Raw genomic sequence first — 15019 nt, forward strand, 5'->3', positions numbered from 1 at the left:
CTCTTTAGTGTAAACAGTGAATCCAAGTGAACCAAAGATAATTGGTTTAAGCACCGTTGTCCCTAAAAGTAAGAAAATTTCATGCATTGGATTTTAAAAGCCAGTGGAAACAAAATGAAAAATAAGACCTCACATTTGTGTTACCTTCTCACCTGCCTCTCACAGCAGCCTTTTGGAAAAGATGATGTCATACTGTTTGATTCTATTTTAGAGGTAAGGAGGCTTTCACTTACAGAGGTGATGTGTGCAAGTTCTCAGAACTGAGACTTGGGTTAAGTCTCTCCTTCATTATTGCAGTCCCTGCTTCGTATATAATGATGCTGCTCGGATTAGGCAGGGCTGTTTAGTAGCGTGAAGAGATGGCGCTCTTTGTAGGGCATACGACATCCAAGAACAGGGTCAGTTGGCTTCCTATTGGCTTATTTTGTCTACTTTGGAGTTGTAAAATCTGTCAAATGATATTCAGAATTTTTATATTTTACTATAAAGTGAAATCAAGTGTATGCACACACACATGTATCAATGAAATAATATCATTTGAAAATTTAAGCTGAATACTTGCTATAACGTTATCATCAGGGAGATATTCAGAATATTTAGGCACCTTTTATGGCACAGACAGTAGCGCATCAAAATAGAACACTGGCCAATCAGAATGGAAGTTGATCATAAACAGCCCGTTTGCATGTGTCTCAGTGGACAATCAACTCTAACTCTGAAGTATCCATAGACTGGGATACCTGGGGGCAAAGATAATAAATGTCAGCTTCTTCCTGCTCTGTGAAATCTGTGAAAAATGATTCATAGACCATGCTTATGTTCAGTCTCTTATTTTTCAAAGTAAATAGTTCAAACTTTCACAAATTACTATATTCATCAAAACGTTATCTTATGTTAAAAATCACACGCTGAGGTTCAGACTCTTGCAAAACTGTGAATAAACTGGATCTCTCTCCTGGGCATTTTTTTTTTTTAACATCTGTATTGGAGTATAATTGCTTTACAATGGTGTGTTAGCTTCTGCTGTATAACAAAATGAATCAGCTATACATATATATATATTCCCATATCCTCTCCCTCTTGCATCTCCCTCCCACCCTCCCTATCCCACCCCTCTAGGTGGTCACAAAGCACCGAGCTGATCTCCCTGTGCTATGCGGCTGCTTCCCACTAGCTATCTATTTTACGTTTGGTAGTGTATATAAGTCCATGGCACTCTCTCACTTCATCCCAGCTTACCCTTCCCCCTCCCCGTGTCCTCAAGTCCATTCTCTATGTCTGCATCTTTATTCCTGTCCTGCCCCTAGGTTCTTCAGAACCATTTTCTTTATTTTTTTTTTAGATTCCATATATATGTATTAGCATACGATATTTGTTTTTCTCTTTCTGACTTACTTCACTCTGTATGACATTCCATCCACCTCACTACAAATAACTCAATTTTGTTTCTTCTTATGGCTGAGTAATATTCCATTGTATATATGTGCCACATCTTCTTTATCCATTCATCTGTCGATGGACACTTAGGTTGCTTCCATGTCCTGGCTATTGTAAATAGTGCTGCAATGAACATTGTGGTACATGTCTATTTTTGAATTATGGTTTTCTCAGGGTATATGCCCAGTATTCTCTATCCTGGAAAATGTTCCATGAGCACTTGAGAAGAAAGTGTATTCTGTTGTTTTTGGATGGAATGTCCTATAAATATCAGTTAAGTCCATCGTGTTTAATGTATCATTTAAAGCTTGTGTTTCCTTATTTATTTTCATTTTGGATGATCTGTCCACTGGTGAAAGCGAGTGTTAAAGTCCCCTACTATGATTGTGTTACTGTTGATTTCCCCTTTTATGGCTGTTAGCATTTGCTTTATGTATTGAGGTTCTCTTATGTTGGTGCATAAATATTTACAATTGTTATATCTTATTCTTGGATTGATCCCTTGATCATTATGTAGTGTCCTTCTTTGTCTCTTGCAATAGTCTTTATTTTAAAGTCCATTTTGTCTGATATGAGAATTGCTACTCCAGCTTTCTTTTGATTTCCATTTGCATAGAATATCTTTTCCATCCCCTCACTTTCAGTCTGTATGTGTCCCTAGGTCTGAAGTGGGTCTCTTGTAGACAGCATATATATGTGTCTTGTTTTTGTATCCATTCAGCCAGTCTATGTCTTTTGGTGGGAGCATTTAATCCATTCACAGTTAAGGTAGTTATCAATATGTGTGTTCCTATTACCATATTAAAAATTATTTTGGGTTTGTTATTGTAAGTGTTTTCCTTCTATTGTGTTTCCTGCCTAGAGAAGTTTCTTTAGGATTTGTTGTAAAGCTGGTTTGGTGGTGCTGAATTCTCTTAGCTTTTGCTTCTCTGTAAAGGTTTTAATTTCTCTATCATATCTGAATGAGCTCCTTGCTGGGTAGAGTAATCTCTGTTGTAGGTGTTTCTCTTTCATCACTTTAATTATGTCCTGCCACCCCATTCTGGCTTGCAGAGTTTCTGCTGAAAGATCAGCTGTTAAACTTATGGGGATTCCCTTGTATGTTATTTGTTGTTTTTCCCTTGCTGCTTTTAATATTTTTTCTTTGTATTTAACTTTTGATAGTTTGATTAATATGTGTCTTGGCGTGTTTCTCATTGGATTTATCCTATATGGGACTCTGTGCTTCCTGGACTTGATTGACTATTTCCTTTCCCATATTAGGGAAGTTTTCAACTATAAGCTCTTCAAATATTTTCTCAGTCCCTTTCTTTTTCTCTTCTTCTTCTGGGACCCCTATAATTTGAATGTTGGTGCATTTAATGTTGTCCCAGAGGTCTCTGAGACTTTTCAATTCTTTTCATCCTTTTTTCTTTATTCCACTCTGCAGTAGTTATTTCCACTCTTTTATCTTCCAGGTCACTTATCCGTTCTTCTGCATCATTTATTCTGCTACTGATTACTTCTAGAGAATTTTTAATTTCATTTATTGTGTTGTTCATCATTGTTTGTTTGCTCTTTATTTCTTCTAGGTCCTTGTTCAACGTTTCTTGTATTTTCTCCATTCTCTTTCCAAGATTTTGGATCATCTTTACTGTGATTATTCTGAATTCTTTTTCAGGTAGACTGCCTATTTCCTCTTCATTTGTTTGGTCTGGTGGGTTTTTACCTTGCTCCTTTATCTGTTGTGTATTTCTCTATCTTCTCATTTTGCTTAACTTACTGTGTTTGGGGTCTTCTTTCTGCAGGCTGCAGGTTGGTAGTTCCCATTGTTTTTGGTGTCTTCCCCCAGTGTCTAAGTTTGGTTCAGTGGGTTGTGTAGGCTTCCTGATGGAGGGGACTGGTGCCAGTGTCTGGTGGATGAGGCTGGATCTTTTCTTTCTGGTGGGCAGGACTGCATCCAGTGGTGTGTTTTCTGGTGTCTGTGAACTTATTATGATTTTAGGCAGCCTCTCTGCTAATGGGTGGGGTTGTGTTCCTGTCTTGCTAGTTTTTTGGCCTAGGGTGCCCAGCACTGTAGTTTGCTGGTTGTTGAGTGGAGCTGGGTCTTAGCGTGCGATGGAGATCTCTGGGTGAGCTTTTGCCGTTTGATATTACGTGGGGCCAGGAGGTCTCTGATGGTCCAATTTCCTGAACTCGGCTCTCCCACCTAAGAGGCTCAGGCCAGACACCTGCTGGAGTACCAAGACTTTGTCAGCCACCTGGCTCAGAAGAAAAGGGGAAAAAAAGAAAGAAAAAAAAATGAAATAAAATAAAGTTATTAAAATAAAAAATAAAAGAATTATTAAAAATAAAAAAATAAAAAGAAAGAGAGAGCAACAAAACCAAAAAACAAATCCACCAATGATAACAAGCGCTAAAAATTATACTAAAACAAACAAACAAAAAATGGACAGACAGAACCCTAGGACAAATGGTAAAAGCAAAGCTATACAGACAAAATCACACAAAGGAGCATACACATACACACAAAAGGAGAAAAAGGAAAAAAATATATATATATATATACACTAAAAAAACAAAAAGGGAAGACAGCAACCAAATCAATAAACAAATCTACCAATGATAATAAGCTCTAAATACTAAACTAAGATAAACATAAAACCAGAAACAAATTAGATGCAGAAAGCAAACCCCAAGTCTACAGTTGCTTCCAAAGTCCACCGCGTCAATTTTGGGATGATTCATTGTCTGTTCAGGTATTCCAGAGATGCAGCGTACATGAAGTTGATTGTGGGGATTTAATCTGCTGCTCCTGGAGCTACATGGAGAGATTTCCCTTTCTCTTCTTTGTTCGCACAGCTGCTGGGGTTCACCTTTGGATTTGGCCCCACCTCTGCATGTAGGTCTCCTGAGGGCATCTGTTCTTTGCTCAGACAAGAGGCGGTTAAGGTAGCAGCTGATTAGGGGGCTCTGGTTCACTCCAGCCGGGGGGAGGGAGGGGTACGGAATGTCGAGCCAGCCTGCAGCAGCAGAGACCAGTGTGACATTGCATCAGCCTGAGGCGTGCCATGCGTTCTCCCGGGGAAGTTGTCCCTGGATCACGGGACACTGTCAGTGGCGGGCTGCACAGGGTCCCAGGAGGGGACGTGTGGATAGTGACCTGTGCTTGCACACAGGCTTCTTGGTGGCTGCAGCAGCAGCCTTAGCGTTTCATGCCCGTCTCTGGGGTCCGCGCTGATAGTCGCGGCTCGTGCCCTTCTCTGGAGCTCATTTAGGCAGTGTTCTGAATCCCCTCTCCTCGTGCACCCTGAAACAATGGTCTCTTGCCTCTTAGGCAGTTCCAGACATTTTCCCGGACTCCCTCCTGGCTAGCTGTGGTGCATTAGCCCCCTTCAGGCTGTGTTCTCGCAGCCAACCCCAGTCCTCTCCTTGGATCTCTCCTGGGCAATTTGAATAACATGAGTCTGTTACTGGAGACTGATCTCTTCTCTGCTTAGCAAATCAGCAGCAGGCCCCACTGGACCCTGTTCCTGCCGTACACCATTCAAATCCCTCAGCCACCCTCTGGACCCACTTTCTCTGCTTATGAATGACTCCATATGGTCACATGTTTCATACTTATGTAATATAATGATATAATTATTTTATGAGCTTTTTGTCATAATTTCAAAAGAAACACTTTTCCCCCATATTATTTCTAGACTGAATTCTGTTTAAAAGTATCCTGAAACTTAATGATAAATCTGGTCCTTTCCATGCAACAAAACTTCCACCATTACAGATAAGTGCAGAAAAGCACTCCCCTGGTGGTCTAGTGGTTAAGACTCTGCGCTCACACTGTAGAGGATGCAGGTTTGATCCCTGATCAGGGAACTAAGATCCCACATGCTGCAGACAAAAACAACAACAACAACAAAAACCAAACAAATAAGTGCAAAAGCTATTTTTATTCTTTTCATCAGTATGACAACCTGCACAAATAGGAAGTACAGTAATAAACTGACGCAGACTTTAAGAGAAATTAATAGCCATGGAAATAGTTGAGATAATTCCACAAGGTTTGTCAATAAATATTTTCTGAAAAAAATTTGGGGAAAGCTATTTGCATAATTTCCAGTAATATAATAAATTCCTAAGGGAAGTAGGCTTACTGTTAACATTTTATTCAAGTTTTGTACATTCAGAGTTGCAATTAATCTGTGGGGAGAGGGTGCTGAGATTATATAATCTCCAGGTTCAAATAATTGTCTGACCTATTTTTAGTAAATTTCTATAAACTAGATAGCAACTGATAAGGATACCTCCTTTTAGAAGAGGTATTTACTAACTGAAATGTAATATCCAGATTTATAGAGCTGGTTCTCCTGCCTTGCAATGACATATTTAAAGTCATGCTTTTATTTTCAAGTGAAATTGAGGGAAAACTGAAAATTTGTCTTTGTTTAACTCCTGCTTTCAACTTTCCCAGACTTTCCCCCTGGGCATTAAATATACTTTTTAATATACATAACATGTAACCACTGAATATTTATTTAGATGATTTTTGTTTGTTATGAACTGAATTGTGCCCATCCCCATTCATATGTTGAAGTCCTTAACCCCCAATTTGACCGTATTTTGAGATAGGGCTTTATATGGAGGTATTTACGATTAAATGAGGTCATTTAAATGAGGTTAAATGTGGCCCTAATTCCACAGGAATTGTGTCCTCATAAGAAGTTTTCATAAGAAGAGGAAAAGACATCAGAAATCGCTCTCTCCATGAGCACACAGAGGAAAGACCTTGTGACTCTATTGCTTAGTAAAAGAGAGAGACATGGCATTGAAAAATTGGCAGTGGCCACCGATTTCATGCATGTGCTCTGATGCTCTTGTGGATCTCCGAATAATTTTGGAGACTATTTACACATGGTTGAAGAACTACAAGAACACTTATGTGCAGCAGATCCAGACCACAGGTATTTGGTCATCACTAAAAACAGATTTACCAATGGGAATTTGCCAGTTTCTGTTTTTCAGAGCAGCTGTTTCCTTCTATGTGCTCAGTAACATTCAGTTTTGTTTACTGATTTGTCCTTTTGGATAGATCACTGTGTTAGCCACCGTGAAGAATTATAAAGAAAATCAGACTTCCAGACTTCGTATTGAAGACACACATATTTATCTGAAGATCTTCCACAAACCCCACTTGAATGAGCGTAGAAGAACAGAAAAGGTAGAAACTTGTAGTCAGAATAGAAGCAAATGGCAAAGAAAAGGTCTCAGTTAAATTTTAGGTAGTGGGGGTCTGGATGAGGAACTGTAAAGCAAGGTATTGCTATTTTTTCTTTTAAATAAGATTTTAGGACTATTTACTTTTTCTCGTTAAAAATAGGGATATTATTTTGATAAGATAATTCTTTTTTTTTACATAAAGAAATTATGAACACAAGTCTTGCTATCCCTGGCTCTTCTGGGGAAAAGGTGGGTTAGTATCCAGGGAACTGCAGTGGTCACTGTCACAGAAACAAAGGCACTATCCTTTGCTGTGTGAGGGGTGTCCCTGCTCCCATTCTCTTGCTATATGCAACCCTGATAATATATCTTGGCACTGGCAACACGTCTCAAAGAGGCAACTGTCACAGGTTAAAATTTACAGTCACAAACTCATATTTTTTGAAATGTAACTTAAACTTTCCCAAGAGTGTTTATTTCTGTTCAGGGGAAAACACTTAATATTGCCACTTCCAGGAACACTGTTTCAAAATAGTTGCTTTCAGGATACATAGTTCAGTATACAAAAATACCTTTTTTTCCAGGTGATTTTCCCTTATCTAGGGGTTTCAAGGGGAACCGAACCCTGGGTACCACCAGCATGCAGGGGTCTTGGTTATATCTCCCTACAAAAAAGACCCTCCTCTTAGCTCCTTCTAGTAATGCCGATCTGCTAAGTCTTGACTATGTCTTTCATCCTTTCCCTGGAATATCTCACAGCTCAGTATAGGGTTGCCAGATTTAGTAACTAAAAAATATAAAATGCCCTTGTAGTTACAAGATGGCAGCCCAGAGCTTGGCACTGTTACTACAGTGGTCTTTAGTGAAGTGGGAGATGGTCTCCTCTTCACTCTGGAACATAGCGATGAGGCCCCTGGGAAAAGCAGTGTTTGAGACTCTGGGCTTAATAACCATGAAGTTTTCGGATTAGCATGAGCCCTAGAAATTCACTGGGAACAACGAAGCGCTCTTCCAGGAGACCAGCATCTACCTCAGACTCAAGCGCCTCTATTGTGACCTTGGACGTGCCAAAAGAATCACAGAGAAGGAATAAACAGAAATTGGGATCAAGATGACAAAGCAGAAGATGTGGCAGCATCCTCTGTGGTCAGTGAGGAAGCCTTGAGGAATAGAGTCATGAAAAAAAGCAAAGTGTAGGAAGGTTAAATTTCAATCTGATAGTGAAGGGGCTTTTAAATGTTTCAACGGTTTGGTTGTACTTTCTGGAGGAGGACAGTTTTCTGGATTTGGTAAAGGCACTGGAGTTCAACCTTCACAAGGACTGTCAAATGGAAAGAGCAGTAATTAGTGCCCCTTCCCTCAATAGTCCAAAGACTGGGACATGGACCAAGGTAGGCTTTGATTCTATTACTTCAAAAGGTGAGAAAAAGTGTTCAAATCCCAAAACTAATGGCCTTTTTCCTGTCTTTATTGGGATAAAGCATACCACTGGAATGCTAGTAATAAGAAGCCGGCTGTGTTAAACTTTTTCTTCATGATTGGATAGTGAAGCATGTGACACAAACCCACTCTGATCTAGCACCTATCTTTAAAGACTGTAAGAAATATTTAGCAGACATTAAACATGGGAACAGGGGCAGTAATAATGATCAAAATGGAACTAACAAAATGTTGGTTGAAACACAGTCTCTTTCCCTATTTGGTTCAAACAAATTACAGCAAGAACCATCATTTTTGTTTCATGACAGCAAAACTAAAGCTACATCTGAAAAGAAAGTGAAGTCTGTGTCTGAAAAGAAAATGGACCCATTGCTAGGAGCAATAGATGCTTTTGCAAGAAGATTGATGCCTCTGTTTTAGGCTTGTTAAGCTTTGGCCCCCTGACTGGATTTTTATTTTCCCTTGGCAAACCAGCTTTTTTGGCAAAAATATTCCACAAAGTAAACCAGTTTCTTCACCATTTTTTCACGAAAACATTGGTGAGCCAAGCAGAAAATGGCAGAAATGAATGCAAAGGCAAAGATAAAGGAAGGGATGATGAACCGCCCAAAATAGTAATTACTCAAGTAAAAGGAGATGCTTTTTACTCCAAAAACTATAAACTATTTTATAAGAAAATGAATTTAAAAGAGAAGGGTATAGGTACCCTGCATTAAAACCTATAGCAAATCAGAAGCACAGCTGCAGACACCAATTTAGGAAATATACTGCTGAATGTTTTTTTTTTCTTTTTTCTCGGTACGTGGGTCTCTCACCGTCGTGGCCTCTCCCGTTGTGGAGCACAGGCTCCGGACGTGCAGGCTCAGCGGCCATGGCTCACGGGCGCAGCCGCTCCGTGGCATGTGGGATCTTCCCGGACTGGGGCACGAACCCGCGTCCCCTGCCCTGCCTCGGCAGGCGGACTCTCAACCACTGCGCCACCAGGGAAGCCCCCTTTAGTACTTTTTGAAACCCTACTTAGAGAATTCAACTTACCCAGCAAAGTAGACTAATGACCAATTGCAGCTAAATATAGCAAATAAATTGCAAAGTAATAGGAAATGTGATCCAGTTGATAATGTGCAATAATAGAGCAGAAGTCATCCCAAAAACATTTCCTTTATTACTTTCAAATGGGAACTTGCAGAGGAAAATAGCTTCTCATTTCTACCTTCTATTTTGGCTCAGTAGCGAAAGGTAATCAGAACACATAGGGATGGATCCTTTAAAGCTATGATTTCTTTAGATATTCATCAATAAATATTTATAATATTTATTTCAGTTAAGATCATGGGCTTTGGAGCCAGACTGCTTGGTTGTCAATCTCAAATCTGCAGTTTACTAGCTGTGTTACCATGGGCAGATTAAGTTTGCTTTCATTCATATGTAACAATAGCACTCCTCTTCTAGGTATGTTTGTGTGATCATATAGAGAGCACTTAGTACAATGCCAGACATTTAATAAACATAAATTTAATAAATGCTGCCATAGACATTTAGCTTAAGCAACCCCATAGACACAGTTTATTAATAGAAGTAAATTTGGCCCTTAGTATAGTGTATATCCTATAAGCATTTAAAAATTCAAAAGCAAAGACTGTATGGTATATAAGTTGATTTTAGAAAACACTCCTAATATTAAGACTCTCAATTTAGCTGTAAAGTCACTTCCAACACGAGACATCAGTGGTTATTGTGCCTGAATAATTAGAGAGCTGCTTTTGTAAACTCTAATCTGAATTGTGGCTTTGAAATTCTAACAATCAAATTTAGTTCTAATGATTAAAATAAGTGTGCTTTAGAGAAACAGAACCCAGTGTAGGCTCTTAGAACAAAATATTAGCAATTGTGTTAGTGGTCATAGATGTGCCTGCCATCTGTGGTTAAGTGTTTTGATTAAGTCTATAATCTGAAAATGTGTTGTTTTACTCAGCTTGAGGCTTGTAGAGGAAGGAGTCCTATTGTATTCTGACTGCACGATGCCATTTGGTGGGGATGCATGCACCCTGTTTACTCCCAGAATCATTAGACCACGGGAAAGTTTGCCAAGTTCCATCTATGCATGTGTAGCTTGAGGTCAAATCTGTTTTTCCTTAAAGTTCAATTTCCTTATAAAGACAACCCTGGCCTCCAGGCATCCCCATGCAGTTTTCTTTGTGAAAAAGTAAAATTAAAAAAAAAAATCTAGCACATTCTGAAGTTCACCTGGGCTTCATTTCCATTGTTTTTTTTTTTTTTTGAGTTGTTCACATTGCAGAAGAAACACGTTTATATTCTTCCAAATGAGCAGAGACCATAGTAAATAGATTATTACAGTGACTTTATAGATAGATATCAGGACTCAAGGATATGAAAATTAATGCTAATTTATTTTCATTTTTGAACAAGCAAGATTTGTTACCAGAAACACATAGTTTAGATAAAATAAGCAGAAATTGGAGATTGTATTTATGCATACTTAAGGCTAAATGAAAACATTATGGATATAATGAATGAATTATTATTCTCTAATACAAAGGTGGTTTATTTTGAAAATTAATGTCAATTCTGCTGAAACTTAATGCATCAAAAATTGCCGAATGTTTTCCTACTTTGTTAGGAATAAAATGGATTATTATTTTCAAGGGACAGAATGAGGTTTCGCAGGGGACAACATTGTTATTAAATCTCAGGGACAGCATAATATGCTGAATTCCGATCGGAACAAAATATTAGCCGTTCTTTTAGTGGTCATGGATGTACCTGATATATGTGGTTAAACATTCTGATTAAGTCTATCATCTGAAAATTTATTACTTTACTTAACTTGATATTTTATGTAAAAATCAAGACACTCTCAGTGTGCAAAATTTGCTCTTCCTCTGCAATAAGCCAGGTCTTTTAACTCATACTTAGATATTCAACATGCTTATGACCAATTTTCCACTTTCAATTTATCTTTCTTTTAATACCAACATCAAATTAATCATTGTAGGTGGTGTCTCTCAGTTCCATAAAAATTATTCTCTATGGCTTTGAGGTAAGGTGCACACTCTTTAAATCGAAATACCCAGCCCTTTACAACACGGCTCAATCTGGCTTTCTAGCTTGTTCTTCTAAAATTTTCCTTTATGGATCCTCACTTTATTTCAGTCAAACTGTCCTAAATGACCTCTTGTAAATTTCGTTTCTCTAAGCTAGCAGGGTGTTTGGAGCCCATGAATCAGAATCCCAGGGAGTGTTTTTATGGAGCAGGTGCTTATTAAAAATGCAGATTTCTTGGTCACACTCCAGATCTATTGAATCAGAATATCTGGGTGCAAGGCCCCCAAATCTGCATTTTGACAAGCGTCTAGATGATTCTGATTCACATGAAGCATTTGTCTTCATCTTTTCAGCCACCCTATAGTAAGTATCATTTTCCTAGTATGTCGACCTATTGGGATTCTTGTATGTAATTATGAGTTCTTCAGAATTCTGTTCAAATCTCACCTCCTTCAAAAAGCCTTTTCCGATTCCCCAAGGAAGATGTTTTTTATTTTCTTTACCTTCATGTTGCTTATTGTTAAGACTCCTCTTATAAGACCTATATGCTATGTCTCTGGTCCTGGAACAACACTGAAAAAAGCATAAGAGCAGAAGATTTGAACTGTTTTTTCTTGATCCATATATAAGAAATATATTTTACATCCGGACATAACACACACACACACACACACACACACACACCCCACACACACATCTAAGTTAAAACAAATTTTACAAAACAATCTTTATTGTATTAAATGCCATTTGGTTATTCCCATTTTGTATTATATTGTATTGTACTCTATTATATTCTATCTATTTCATTATGAAATACTTAAAAATATCATGGCTCACCCATAGGCCACTATAAATGTTTTGAAAAATACAGATTTAAAGGGCTAGTTTGCACCCAGCAAAACACGTTGTAATGTTTTCCCAAGTGTTTAATTCCTTGAGAAATCATTAGGCTTGGTAAAAAACAGATTATTTTGAAACGATTAGATTATGGATTGGCAGAAATTAATATTCAAATGCAATGAGTTTAACTGGTTACATGATAATTTTGATTTGAGCTAGTTTCTGACAGTAATATTTGCCTGATCAAATAATTTTAAAAGGCTAGAGTAGTTTGAATTCATCAATAAAAAGATCATATTAAAAGACATAAAAATAGTTGGATTTCTCTGAAGACTCAGGTATTGCATCTGTCTCTTAGAGTCAGTTTTTCCCTTACATTTTCAAAAATAATCCCCTGTCCCTAATTAAACCTCAAAAGTTTATTTGACAGAATCTGAGCATATCTATTAAGGATGATGAGTTGCCTTGAGGATTTTAACTTGGTCATTTTACAATCCATAACCTAGCACAATGCTATTCATACACTAAATTATCAATACATATTTATGAATAAATAACGTAATGAAGAAACTATGGATTAATATCTGAATTTCCATTGGCTGAATTCACAAAGCTATATTTTACTTAAGCCATTGCAACCCATTCTAGATATAAAATTTTTACTTAGAAATAATTTTAGATATAAAGAAAAGTTACAGTGATAACATAGACAGCTTTCATATACTTTTTACTTTGTTTCCCCTAGTGTTAATATCGGTGATAGACTGAATGTATCCCCTCATAATTCATTATGTTGAAATCCTAACTCCTAATATGATGGAATTAGGAGGCAGGTCTTTGGGAGGTTATTAGGTCATGAGGGTGGAACCCTCATGAATGGGGTTAGTGCCCTTATTAAAAAAACCCAGAGAACTCCTTCACCCTTTTGCCATGCGAGCACACAGTGAGAAGACTACAGTCTGTGAGCCAGGAAGGGAGCTCTCACCAGGCGCAGAATCTGCTGACACCTCGATCTTGAACTTCCTAGTCTCCAGAACTGAGAGAACTAAATTTCTATTGTTTATAAGCCACTGAGTCTATCGTATTCATCTTATGTATCATAGTACTTTTGGTCCAAATTAAGGAATCAACATTGGTACATTACTATTAACCAATTAGTTAATCATTTTTCCACTAATTTCCAGAATCCAATCCAGGATAATACATTTCCTTTAGCTGTGATGTCTCCTTAGTCTCCTTCAGTCTGTGACAACTTCTCAGTCTTCCTTTATTTTTTATGATCTGACATTTTTGAACAGTACTAGTCAGGTATTTTATATAATGTTTCTCGTTAGGGTTTGTCTAATGTTCTTCTCATGAGGACTGGGTTTGTGGATTTTGGAAGAATACCACAGAAAAGAAGCACCCATCTCATCACATATATATATTTAGGAGTATATGGTATCAACATGATATTGATAATATTAACCTTGACCACTCGGTTAAGGTTGTGTTTGTCAGATTTCTCCACTGCATGGCTACTATTTTTTCCTGCCTGTATCCTGTGGAAGTGCATGACTAGGTCCATTTCACATTCCAGGGGGTCATTATTAAGCTCCACTCCTAGAGAGAGTAATATCTATATACAGTATTTGGAATTCTTTTGTAAAAAAAAACTATCCCTTTCTCCTCATTTATTAAAATTATTTATTTATACCAGTATGTACTCATATATATTTATTTTATACTTTGGGTTATAAAACAATGCTATTGTTATTTATTTTATTGTTCAAATTCTTTGGCCACTAGAATCTCATTCAGATTGGCTCTTGTATCTATTTGACACCACCCCATCATTTTTTCTTTTGAATACTTCATTCCTTTGTGGCACTACGAGATACTCCAGGCTCATCTCATAGCTTCACTGCCTCAGTTCTAGAATCAGCAATATATTCAAGTAACTATTATATACTATAATAAAATTAATGACTTAACAAATTAAAGTAGGAAGAGAACAATTAAAAACCAGAAGAAATAAGTATAAACATAGAAATTAATGAATTTGGAAATAGAAAAATAGTAGATCTAATAAATAAATCTAAATGGAAATTATTTGAAAAACATCCATTTTGTTTATGGAAATACTTCGCTGAAAGAAAATTCATTTTGGAGGCTACCAATGAAACAAACAAACCACTAGCTATCCTACCAACATAAAACTAAGACACAAATACACAAAATTAGAAATGACAAGTGGAAAATAACTATCAAAAAAAAGAAAATTTTTAAAATGATGAGACTAATTTGCACAACTTTGCAAGTAAATTTGAAACTCTAGATGAAATGGAGAAATTCCCAGAAAAGTACAACTTATCAAAATTGGCCTTGGGAAAGACAGAAAATCTAAACAGATTAATTACCGCAGAAAATATAGAGAAAGAAAAGCTCACCCACCCAATGAACGTTCAACACATACTAGGTCGAGGTGGTTCTGTAGGGAAATTCTATCAGCTTGTTAATGATCAGATACTTTCAATACTGTTTGAATGATTTCAAATCAAGTAAAGGAAGGAAAACATTCAAATCATGTTTTTAAAAAATCCTGAGATAACTCATATATATTATGCACATTTTGTTGCAACTTATGCTTTTGATTTAACAATATTTTTGGATATTCCATGGGTTAGAGTGTATGAGTTCTAAATTATTCTTCTAATGTCTAGTTTCATACTTAGTAGAGATATATAATAATTTATTCAACTATTTCCATACTGAAGGGTATTCACATTGTTTCCAGTTTTTTGCCCTTGCAAGTAATGTTATATTAAGTATCCTTGTACACATATTGTTGGAGGCCACAGCTTAGGTTTTTGTAGCACTAAGCAGCAGATCAAGGTGATGAGATATAGAAATTATTTTAGGGAATAAATATGACACAAAACTGAATTCAAACACATATTCATGACAATTTCCTGGAAAATCAGTTTGTGCATTAATACTATACTACTGATAATGGTTTATATAAGTAAGTGAATGTAATCAACATTTATCTAAATTTTTTGGT

General features: G+C 37.1%; 1 pseudogene; it reads left to right on the top strand.

The window, feature by feature from the left end:
* Positions 1-359: 359 nt before the first annotated feature.
* LOC137204904 (nuclear pore complex protein Nup50-like) lies at positions 360-8789 on the top strand (annotated as a pseudogene).
* The last annotated feature ends 6230 nt before the right edge of the window (positions 8790-15019 follow it).

This window comes from Pseudorca crassidens, chromosome 13, assembly GCF_039906515.1.
Source record: "Pseudorca crassidens isolate mPseCra1 chromosome 13, mPseCra1.hap1, whole genome shotgun sequence".
In the NCBI taxonomy this organism is placed as follows: Eukaryota; Metazoa; Chordata; class Mammalia; order Artiodactyla; family Delphinidae; genus Pseudorca; species Pseudorca crassidens.